Source organism: Lactuca virosa, chromosome 5, assembly GCF_052849685.1.
Source record: "Lactuca virosa cultivar CGN04683 chromosome 5, Lactuca_virosa_CGN04683_v6, whole genome shotgun sequence".
NCBI lineage: Eukaryota > Viridiplantae > Streptophyta > Magnoliopsida > Asterales > Asteraceae > Lactuca > Lactuca virosa.
In genome coordinates, this window is record NC_136430.1 from 438,576,568 (window position 1) to 438,589,755 (window position 13,188).

Below are 13,188 nucleotides of genomic sequence, written 5' to 3' on the forward strand. Positions count from 1 at the left end.
CATCACTTGATGAAAGTTGATTATGTCATCTTCCATTAAGTCAATGTAATCATCAAGTTCTAATAGAAAAATGACATCATAATTTGAAATTACATTTCTCATCTACCTAATGGATCTATTTAGCATCACTTCTTGAGGTTCTTGATGTTTCTCTATAGTTAGTGTTTGGGTAAAATCTCAATGTTGTCTTGGTTTGGGACAATTTTATGAATATTGTCCTCCAAAATTATGTGTTGAACACATATGTGTATAAAATCTTGGTCACCGACAATAACATATTCTTATTAAAAGACAACTTCCTAATGTTTTTTTATCATCAATCGATCTCGAATTTCATGTTTCCATAAAATGACCTATTTGGGATTATAAAGCCTGAAGCCTCGAGAATGATCAAGAAGTTGGGGAATTATTAACTCTAAAAGAATTTAACAAATCAACACACATAAGAAAATATAATTTAAATTTTTTAATACCTAAAACAGAATCCAATTAAAACTTACATGAGTAACAAGAACATAATTACCTCAAGTGCAGGGATCCTTTGTTTTTGGCAAACAATAATCAATATTAATTACCTATGTCGATATTCATACAGAGTTTAGTGAATGTTTCTAGACAACCAATAATTAAAAGTTGATATTATTGTTCTTTCCTCTGCTGATCATCGACCACGAAGGGTTTAAGAAGATAGGCTTCGATTTATAGGTGGGGAGAGGAAGAAGATTAGGATTTTTCAATATTAACTTATTTCCTTTGATGGCCAAACCTCTTCCTTTTATACTTAAACTATTCAGATTTTTAGGCCCACTTTTTTCAAGTGAACCAATTTAATAACTCAAATCATTAATTAACTAAATGAGTTTACTAAACAAATTATTTCATTTAATTTAATAACACGACATGACCATGTTTATCATTTTTCCAAACACGAATTGTTAACTTTAAGGGCTATTTTCGGAAAAGGAGAACCACAGAAAAATCCTATGTATTACACCCCAATACTTAAAAAAAAACCCTTATATTTTTTTTTTACAAACTAACCATTATTTTTTCTAACCTTTATTATTTCCATGCTTTGTAACTGATTAGCCCTAAGCATCCGGTAAAATAGCTTATATGGCTTTAAAAAAGCTATGTCCCATTCTTCTTATTCAATGCAATCTCGTTTTCTACTTCTGCTTCGTGAACTTTGTGTTGCAATCTCAAATGGATGATTCATCATATGGATCTTCTTCTTCTTCAACTTCAACCTATAAAATCGAAAAGTGTAAATGTGGTGAACAACCAAAGATATGGACTTCAACGAAGAAGAAGAACCCAGGCCGACATTTCATTTGGTGCCCTAGTTCTCTAGTATGTGAAATTCATTTAAAATTTATGTTGTTTCTATAATGTTTACACAGATACTTCAATTTTTTGTAGGATCCTTCAAAGATTGTGAACATTTTTTTATGGATGGATGTTGAATTACTAACTGGTGTAAGTATAAAATCAATGAGTTAAAAAAGGAGAATATATATTTGTACAAGGATAATATGATCATGTACAGGAAGACTATGGAATTGGAGAATAAGATCAGGGGATGCAAAAGAAAGCAATGAAGCTTGATATGATTAACAAAATGAATGGGACTGATAAATTGATGTTGTTTTCTATTGTTTTGGTTGGAATCTTCATTTGGTTTCTAAATATGTAACATGGAATGTTAAGTTGCTATTGTTCTGGTTGCAACTTGTTTATGTAAAACTAGAAGTTAGGATGCTCTTTTGTAATGTTGCCCTTGTTATGTAACTTTGGTATTGTTTATGTAAACTTGTAGTTTGTGATTTGGTGGTTGTATATTTTTCTCTTTGTTTGTTGAGCATGGACTAATTTGTATGCAACTTTGTTTAACCATCATGACAGATTAATAGGGAAAACCACACACAAAAAAATAAAAGAAACCACAGTTAAAGAGGGTAGGTTTTGTTCATGTTTAAATATTGAACATATAAGAAATTGCAGAAAAACCATATGTTTTCTTAGTTTTATTTCCTTACCATTTACCCATTTTTTAAGGTTAAATATGTAAGAAAAAATGCAGCTACACAGGAACAACATTTATTGACTATTTTGCCTTTGTTACTCCATTAATGTTTTGCATCAGAACCAAAACCATGAACTTGCATTATAAAGGGGTTGTTTGGAAGCTCATATCAATGCATATAAAGGGGTTGTTACTTGATGTGTATTTTTAATGCACTAGTTTTTTATTTATAATTTCTAATTTATCGCATCTAAACTACACCTTACAGGCAGTGACCTGATCGAGTATAGTATAGTTTTGATAAGCAAGGGTGTCGAACTCAAAGGGAACGATAGTGAATTAACATTAGAATATTTGATTATAGGTTATACTAAATTGAAGAAAGCAATAAAAATGGGGGGTTTTATTATTAAATTGCAAAAATCAATAACTAACGAACTAGATAAACTAATTGGAAACGAATCACCTTAGGTACTTTGGTTGGATTACATTTCAAAATCATGGTTAATTACTCAAGTGCAATGGATATTCATTCATTATTCACCGATTCCTAATATTACTAGCATCATGATTAGACTACTAATCCTAATGAATCCAAATACTCTAAATTTCATCATAATGCGATTAATTATCCATAAATTCATTGTTGACTTCGTATTAAGCAAGATTTGATCATTATTAATCCTAATGATCATAGAAATTAAATCATGCATAGAATTACCATCTACTCATGTACACATATTAAAACTCATAGCTTTATTAACCTAACCCTAGGTTTTTATCCAACACTAGTCACAATCATTTATTGTAATAAAACAACTATGATTCAAGAATATATAACTAGATTGTTCTTCTAATCACATAAACTCAACAATAGGTAATAAAGCAACGATCTTTAACACATATGGATCTTCAACCAAACTTGACACAATAAATTAAATAAGAATAACCAAACCAAATATGCAATTTTAATCTAAAATCTCATGATTCGTCTAATCTTTAACACAAAGCAAAAGGTTTTAACACCTAAATTCGGAAAGTAAAACACATATAGAAATAATTGGAATGCTATTCATGGCCAGAAAAGCAAACCGAATAATTTCTGATATGAATCCGCTCTCAAATCCTTCAGATATTCGCTCTATATCAGCTTAACGACTCTCTAGCCACCATCTAGACCCACAAAATGGTACTTATGGGGTTTATTTTCGTAGGAAACGAATTAGGGTTGAAGATATATCATTAAGGATAATTTTTGGCTCTATTTATGGGTTACAGCATCACCACGGCGTGGAGAAAGGCTTGGTACGTTGTGGGAGATGGAATCTTCCCGTGCACGAAACTTTTCGATTTGCCACGCCGTGGAAATGATTTTCCACGGCATGGGAACTGGGAATCAGAATTTTCTCAAAACGCGAAAGTTGTCTGAAATTCTGTCTATTTTCCGGAAAATTTTGAATCTCGTCAATCGGATTTACGAGTGATGAGATATGGTCAAAACACTGACGTGGGGTCAATCGGGCAACAACATCTTTTTTTGCGTATTTTCAGCTCCGTTCTCCTCCTTTTGCATCCTAGCATTTTAACTATAATTGAACATTTCAAAACATATTAAATATCATATATGTTAAAATGGAACATTTGTACTTAAATATATTAAGATAATGGCCTAAAATACATAGTTAAATAAGACCATATCAAAATACCCCACACTATTCTTTTGTGTGTCCCCAAGAAAAACTACATTCATTATGATTTCATTTCAATACCACCACATCAAAGCCTTTCTCACCAACATCACATAGAATAACCCAAATTGAATTCGCCAATTATGTTTCACCTCAATGCATATATTTGTGTCTAAAGCCTAATTACTTCCCAAACTCTAAATACTCACAATCCTCATAAATGTTCCCCATTTCTTTTAACAAACATTCATTTTTGTATCCCTCCGAATACATTCTCATAAAACTTTTCTTAACCTCAATGTATTTTTGTTAAATTTCCAAGCATACATATGGTACAATAACCTAGAAAGAAAAATCACAATAAACAATCCCTTGCCAATTTTTCTTATTCTTCACTTTCTTCAAGATCTTCATACTTTGATAGTTTTTACTCACTCAACAACTTTTGACAACTTTTTTTCTTTTCAAATTTTTCTGTTTTTTTCTTTTTTTTTTCATAACTTTTTTCTTTCAACTAAAAAACTAAAAGAAAAACATATGCTTAAGCTTGAAAACTTAACCTCAACCCCTATTGGTTAAAGGCATTAGTCTAAAGTGCAATGACTATATAAATTTTTCGTGGATACATTTCAAGTACAAGATGCAAAACATATTATGTCCCTCAAACTACACAAGTTCACGTTTTTGTCACATGATTTCTCTAGAACTGGGAAGCCACAAATATATTATAACATATTAGCTCAACTAAATCTTCGATTTCTCATCAAATTATCCCATATAACATTAGAAAACTTAGTTCCAACGCAATAATATCAAAACATTTTTTTTTAGAATTAACTAGATTTTTCTAATTTAGACCATTTTTCAAGTCTTTATTATTTCAATTTTTTTTAATCTAGCATATATATATATATATATATATATATATATATATATATATATATATATATATATATATATATTATATAGCATGGTTGTTGTCCTTTTTCCAAACCCCATACCCCACACTTAAATTATACAATACCCTCATTGTATATAATAACAATTAAATCATATAAAATAAAAGAGGAAGAAAATGAACGAACTAGCCTTGGGTATATAGTCGCGAGAACGAAATCGATTGTAGTGGGTTGCTTCAAAATGAGTGTTGGAATGATGATGCTTTGGATTTTGCTGGAAACTGAAAACTAGATATGTTTTACTTTTCTGCTCATGTCGGGACTTGGTGCGCGAAACGATCGGCGAAAACAACGTATAACAGATCAATGTGTAAAATCTGGGAATCGTTTCTCGGGAATTTTCTTTGTGCAAAAACATGACGCCACGTCGTGGTTGATAATGTATCACGTCGTGGAAACTGAACAGTGGCAAAAATTTGTGAATAAAAAATCCACGCGAGTCGTGTTGGCCAAACACTCGTATCGTCTTTCGTATATGCTCTTCCCTCTGGTAACGGTCTTTAATAAAGTCTTGATCCCTCTCTCGTGTGGGTAAGTGGCCCCACACTTATGTGACGCGACGGTTCTCGTGAAGTGTCTCTCGTGACGAAGTTGCACACGATCCAAATTTGTGAAGTTACTGAAAGCATCTGAAAGGTAATATAATTCTGCAAAGATCTAAAATATCAAAAGCATCAACATGGAAAACAAAATAAAACAAAATAAAAATAAAAATAAATAAATACACACTAAAATAACTAAAAAGGATATCATGATCACTTGTCTTCGTTTGAATCATGCTATAATTATTGATTAAATCCCTTGCATGGAAGAAGTGGTTTGTGAAATCAAAAACGTTCAGGACTCGTTAGAATATTCATTTGTTTTATTTGCACCATTAACTAATAAGTAGAACAAGAACTGACCCAACTAGTTAAGAGTAGCAAGAGTTCAGTCTTTCACTTAACCACCACGATACGTCTTGCTATACTACGCCTCACGGATTGAGTTGAACAAATCACCAAAGTAGTAGACTAAAGAAGTCAAAAATTCCCTAATTGCTTGCAATCTCGAAACTCAAGCAAAAAGAAAAACCAAGCAATGCATATGATCACGAATTCCTGCACAAAACAACAAAAACCTTCCCGACATGTGACATGTATCAAATAAAATAAAGTAAATAAAACTAAAAATGCAAAAACAAATAACGAATAATCAAATAAACAAAATTAATTGAAAACCGTTCCCCGGCAACGGCATCAAAAACTTAATGTGTATTTTTAATGCACTATTTTTTTATAATTCCTAGACTATCGCATCTAAACCACACCTTACAGGCAATGAACCTGATCAATTATAGTATAGTTTTTATAAGCAAGAGTTTAGAATGCAAGGAGAACGGTAGTTTTTATAAGCAAGGGTTTCGAACGCAACCGGATATACCCGAGTGGAAGTGGGAGCGGATAACCATGGGCTTCATAACAAAGTTGCCCAAGACAACGGGAGGACTTGACACCATCTGGGTAATCGTTGACAGGTTAACCAAATCCGCACACTTCCTACCAATAAAGGAGACTGACAAGATGGAGAAGCTAACAAAGACATACATTAAAGAAATTGTAAGACTACATGGGGTGCCAATATCCATCATCTCTGAAAGAGATAGCGGATTCACCTCACGGTTCTGGCAGTCACTACAAAAGTCCTTGGGAACCAAACTCGACATGAGTACATCTTATCACCCTCAAAATGACGGGCAAAGCGAGAGAACCATACAGACGCTGGAAGACATGTTGAGAGCATGTGTGATACACTTTGGTAAAGCCTGGGATACCCATTTACCACTCATCGAATTCTCATACAATAACAACCATCACACTAGCATTAAAGTCGCGCCATTCGAAGCCCTCTATGGGCACAAGTGCAGATCACCTCTGTGTTGGGCTGAGGTGGGTGACATGCAGCTAGCAAGGGGACAAGTGCGTAATAGCACACTCACCGGCCCGAAGATCATACGGGAAACCACGGAGAAGATCTTTCACATCCGTGAATGATTAAAGGCATCTCGGGATCGGCAAAAGAGCTATGCAGATAAACGACACAAACCCTTGGAATTCCAGGTTGGGGGGGGGATACAAGAAAAGCTAACTTTTAACATAAATGTTTGCATGTTCTATCTCTATGTTGAATATAAGACATTATTGCATGAAATATGAGTATTAATAGTTTTTGAAACATCTATTTGTGGTATGATAGTTTTAATGATATAAAACTAAGAAAAACAATCATAAACTATGGATTATGTTCTTTAGTAAAAGGTTAAAACCACAAAGCTACAAGGATTTTTGAGACTTTTTACCAAGATATGATTTTTCTAACAAAAATGGTTACATTCTAGTTATTTCACCATTTTTGTGGGGTACAACCCAAAGATATGATGTTTTGACCATACATTTTGAAACTTGACAAAAACATCGTTACAAAACGGGGCAAAAGTTCGAAATGGACCTTTTTCATACAAATTTCTCATACTTGTGTTAGATGTAAGTTTTTATGACTTAACCTTTTAAAACATCTAGACAAGATAACTACTATGTATTTATATAAATAGTCTTAACAAACAAACATAATAAACTATAATTGGTATAGTTTGGGAGTCACAAACACTACATTATTATTATGGAGAAAACATATAATTATTCAAGGGTATAATTATTTTTACACTATGTAATCACTATGGAAGAGTAATGCATTCATTTACAAGAAAAAGGGGTTTCCGGTACACGTAAACCGGTTCATGCAATTTTGTGAGACATTTGGATTCACCGTACCTACTAGAGTACACACTAAGTCCTGCATTATAACGAGAGTCTCTTGTAGGGAGAGCGTGACACTTGTGTATAGATCTATACGGGATTGACAACCCCGCACCTAAGTTGTTAGCTACAGTTAGACCGGCCAGTCTAGGGTGACAAATGTCTAACAGTTGCGACGCCTGAAGAACGTCGTAGCAAGCCAACTAGTCATTAGCATGGTTATGATAACTCACATGGGGTATTAACAAAACATTTGGTTTACGGGGTTAAGATACATTCAAGTAGTTTTATATAAAGATAAAACTTCATAACACTATTTTCCAGTACAACATTACTTACAATTTCAGTCTTGGGCTAAGACTTACAGTTCATTTTTAAAGAAAATATTTGATTTTCTGAAAGCACACTCTATCATTTTACAAGGAAAAACTACCGATTTCTCTCATACAAAATGCTTATGAACTCACCAACTTAATTGTTGACACTTTTCAAAATCATTTGTATTCTCAGGAAATCAGTAAACAGGTACTCAAAAGAGTTTTTGAGGATGGGGCGTCGCCGCGTCACGTCATTTATTTTTTCCATATGTATTGATATCAAGTAAAAAAATATTCCGAGTATAATGTAAACTCTTTAATTATCAATATAATGGTTGTAATGTTTTGATCACTACTATTCATTTGTTATGATATTGTGAATGAAGTCATCCACCCCCAGACGTTTCCGCCGTTCTGGTTTGGGGGTGTGACAGATTGGTATCAGAGCCAGGTTTATAGTGAACTAAGTATATCAAACCATGTAAGATATACAACTATAAATACAATGGGGCTAAAACACTCTGACTAAAAGTATACTTTTAAAATATAATAGTATTTTTATAAAAGTATACATACATGCATACATACTAAAACAGTGTCATAATAAGAACCATATAAAAGTATTAAGATAAGTTGGACGCTACGATTAGGCCTAGATAGTTATGTAATCATATCTGGGATAAATATAGCCTGATCAACTATATTTATGCGAGATATGACTAACATGTGTTTGGGAATGGTCGTAGTGAACAACGAGTCTAAAACTTACCAACTCTATATACCAAGAAACTCCAAGATCAAACATAAAGTTAAAATACTATAGGAGTATTTTAGAATACTACAGAGTCATATACTTAAACCCTTATAATATTTCTCATATCTCTATTCTTGCACAAACGTCATGGCAGGATTCCATATGCCCGGAGACCCCTATTTCCCTAACCAGGGAAATGGCGGATGGATCGAAGAGGATCTCGAAGAGGATCTCGAAGAGGATCTTGAGGAGATAATGGAGGAAGACCCCGAAGAGGATCGAGAGGAGGAAGAAGACAAGGAGGAGATATAAGAGGACTCGGACGCAGAGTCCGAAGTCATTAATCCCCCCTATGTCAACTGGGTTCCCGCACATCGACTGGGCTACCAGGGACCCATGCCCCGTTGGGCGGAGGACCTGGAGAGATGGAGCAGGCAACAACACCAGCGTTCTCCATACTACATGGAGCAAGGTTTATATAACCTCAGTCATGGAGGATCGGAAGACAGGGCCCTCCCTGTCATGGTTCAGCGAATCACGCACCTCAGGGATCAGACCAGGGCATCGACAAATCGGATCTTGGACCTGGGGGCTGCTGCGGAAGTCACTGGCGCACGATCTCGACGACTGGAGAGGGACTACCCCCGGACATGTCATATCATTGACCGCCTCCATGAGGACCTCACCACCGCTCGAGCGGAAACAAGGGATTACCAGGAGAGGCACTCGGTCCTCGAGGAGAGGGTGATTGTAGTTGATAGTCGGATAGCGGAGATGCAGGCCTCCATGACTTCATCCCATGGCTCACAGGAGACCACCCGCCGCGAGTAGAGCTTATACTACTCACGTTCTGTGATCGATTATATTTACGACTAAGTGTTGGTGCTACTCTTTATTATAGACCTTCTTAAAGGTCAATTTTCACAAACTATGTACTAATATTATATTATCAATGAAATGAGCATGTATTTTATTTCATTGGGTGTTGCTATCTGTTATGCAATTGTTTACTTGTTATAGTAAATTTCATTTATGAATTGCTTGCAAATTACAATAACAACGAGACCTAATCCATATATAATCGAGACATTCCATTATGGTAATGCCTGAATCATGACCATTATCAAAGTCTTATCGTTATCCCACCTCTAAACTCTATGGCAGAAAGATGCCACCACGAAGAGTTAGAAGACGTGTCATCAACACCTCAGAAACTCCACCACCACCACCTCCACCGATGGACTTTGCTATTTTCCAGGCTACTGTAACAGCCGTTGTGGCTGCCGCCATGGCCCAAATCAGCAGTAACGACATGAATGGGAACGGAAATGGAAACGACAACAGAAGCGGGAACGGGACTGGCAGTTCTAATCAGGATGACAACCAAGGGCATCCACAGATGTGCTCCTACAAAGAATTCATGAACTGCAAGCCCATGACCTATCATGGGGACGGCGGGGTCGTTACCTTGACAAGTTGGTTGGAAAAGACCGAGTCCATATTCGAAATCTGCGCATGCCCGGACGAATTCAAAGTCAAATATGCAGCATGTACATTTGCAGACTCGGCCTTGTCGTGGTGGAATGGCCACGTTAAAACTCTGACCCTAGCTGTGGAAAACGCCATGAGTTGGGAGGACCTGAACGTTATGATGCTCAAGGAATACTGTCCAAGGAGCAAGATGCAGAAACTAGAACAAGAACTGTGGTAACACTCCATGAAGGGCTCCGATATTGCCACCTACACTGCTCGATTTAACGAACTGGCAACTTTGTGCCCTGGAATGGTCACCCCAGAGGCCAAGAAAGTGGAGCGTTACATTTGGGGACTATCCCCTCAGATCCAGGGAATGGTCATATCCGCCAACCCGAGCACCCTCGATAGTGCCAAGCGTTTGACACAAACTCTTGTCGACCAGGGAGTTCGTCAAGGCATTATAACCCCCACGCCCGAACAACCAAAGAGGGGAGACAACAAGAGGAAGTTCGGGAATAAGAAAAGGGCCAACCCACTCAAGACCTGATCAAGAAACAACAAACGGTGACCGTACATGCCATCACCTCCCATACCGCCCCTCCGCCAGCCAAGCAATATGTTGGGACTCTTCCGAAATGCGACAAGTGAAACTACCATCACCATGGAGCCTGTCGAGAAATGCAATGTAACAATTGAAACAAGAAGGGGCATACCGCCCGTTTCTGCAAAGCGCCGAAACAACAAACCACCCAAGCCGCTAAGGTTGGGGTAACTCGCGCATGCTACGGATGTGGTGGGATAAGAATTTTCAAGAAGGAGTGCCCGAAGGTACAAAACAGAAATAACGGAGGTGTTGGAAGTGTTCTAGCAATGGGGATGAGGAGTCCATGAGGGATCCCACCGTGGTTACTGGTACGTTCCCCCTAAATAACTCATACGCATGCATACTTTTCGATAGTGGTGCGGAGAAAAGCTTCGTGAGCCACAAGTTTAAACACTTACTCAAACAAAAACCCCAACCGCTAAATGAAACATTCACCGTAGAAATGGCAAATGGTAAAACAGAAAGCACTAAAGATATATACATAGGATGCACTCTAACTCTAAACAACCATTCCTTCCAAATTGACCTAATGTCGGTCACAATAAGAAGTTTCGACGTTATCATTGGCATGGATTGGTTAAGTCCTTACCATGTTGATATCCTGTGTTACGAAAAGGCCGTTCGCCTTAACCTGCCAAGTAGCGAAACCCTCGTCATTTACGGCGAAAAATCCAGCTCAAATCTACAAATCATCTCTTGCATCAGGGCTCAAAAGTATCTACGCAAGGAATACCACGCTTTCTTAGCCCACGTAGTAGATGAGAAACAAGAAGTGAAAGACATCAAGGATATTCCGAAGTCTGTAACTTTCCTGATGTATTTCCAGAAGACCTTCCGGGAATACCCCCCCCCCCCCCCCGGTACACCAATTCGAGTTTAGAATCGACTTAATTCCTGGAGCCACCCCCATAGCCAAATCCCCATACCGTTTAGCATCGACTGAAATACAGGATCTGTCCAGTCAACTGAACGAACTGCTGAGCAAAGGATTTATCAAACTGAGCTTCTCACCTTAGGGAGCACCGGTCCTGTTCGTGGAAAAGAAGGACGGGTCATTTCGCATGTGCATAGACTATCGAGAACTGAACAAACTCACTATCAAGAACCGTTACCCCTACCACGAATCGACGATCTCTTTGATCAACTGCAAGGATCGAGCTGCTTCTCAAAGATTGATCTAAATTCGGGGTACCATCAGCTGTGAATTAAGAAGGAAGATATTCCTAAGACGACATTTAGAACTCGTTACGGCCACTACGAGTTTGTGGTGATGCCCTTCGGTTTGACTAATGCGCTAGCGGTGTTCATAGACCTAATGAACCGTGTGTGCCGACCTTACCTAGATAAATTCGTGATAGTATTCATCGATGACATACTAATCTATTCACGAAGTAAGGAGGAACATGGTCAGCACCTACGACAGGTCTTGGAGACGTTAAGGGCAGAAAAGCTATACGCGAGGTTCTCGAAATGTGAATTCTGGATTCGAAGGGTAGACTTCTTGGGACACGTAGTCAGCAAGGAAGGGATACACATGGACCCTTCCAAGGTCAAAGCAGTTGAAAGCTGTGCAACACCAAGAACACCGACGGAGATAAGCCAATTTTTGGGCCTTACTGGCTACTACCGAAGATTCATACAAAACTTCTCTAAGATCGCAAATCCGTTCACTACCTTGACACAGAAGGGAGTGATTTTCAGCTGGGAGAATAAACAAGAAACTGCCTTCCAAACGCTAAAGCAATCCCTATGCAGTGCTCCAATCTTGTCCCTCCCGGAAGGAACCGAGGACTTTGTGGTCTATTGCAATGCGTCCAAACAGGGCATAGGATGTGTGCTCATGCAACGAGGAGAGGTCATTTCCTATGTCTCAAGACAACTCAAGACTCATGAGGTCAATTACACCACGCATGACCTCGAACTAGGAGCAGTGGTGTTTGCCCTGAAGATCTGGAGACACTACCTTTACGGCACCAAATGCACCATCTTCACAGATCATAAGAGCCTTCAATACATTCTCAATCAAAATGATCTCAACATGAGACAACGACGTTGGATGGAACTGCTAAATGACTACGAATGTGAAATTCGTTATCATCCGGGTAGGGCCAACGTAGTAGCAGACGCCCCAAGTTGGAAAGAATACTCAGGCCGCCGAGTAAAATCATTGACCATGACCATCCATTCACACCTGTCCACACAGATCAAGGAGGCGCAGCTAAAAGCCTTGAAACCCGAGAACGTCACAGGTGAGGCCTTGCGGGGAATGGATAAAAACCTTGAAGTCAAGGATGACGGAGCTCGTTACTTCATGGATCGAATCTGGACACCGATATTCGATGGGTACAAAGACGTAGTCATGAATGAGGCTCACAAGACCAAATACTCCGTTCATCCCGGTTCAAACAAGATGTATTGGACCTCAAGAAACTTTATTGGTGGCCAAACATGAAGGCAGAGATCGCTACCTATGTGGGCAAGTGCCTGACTTGTTCCAAGGTCAAGGTAGAATACCAAAAGCCCTCGGGTTTGCTCCAGCAACCGGATATACCCGAGTGGAAGTGGGAAC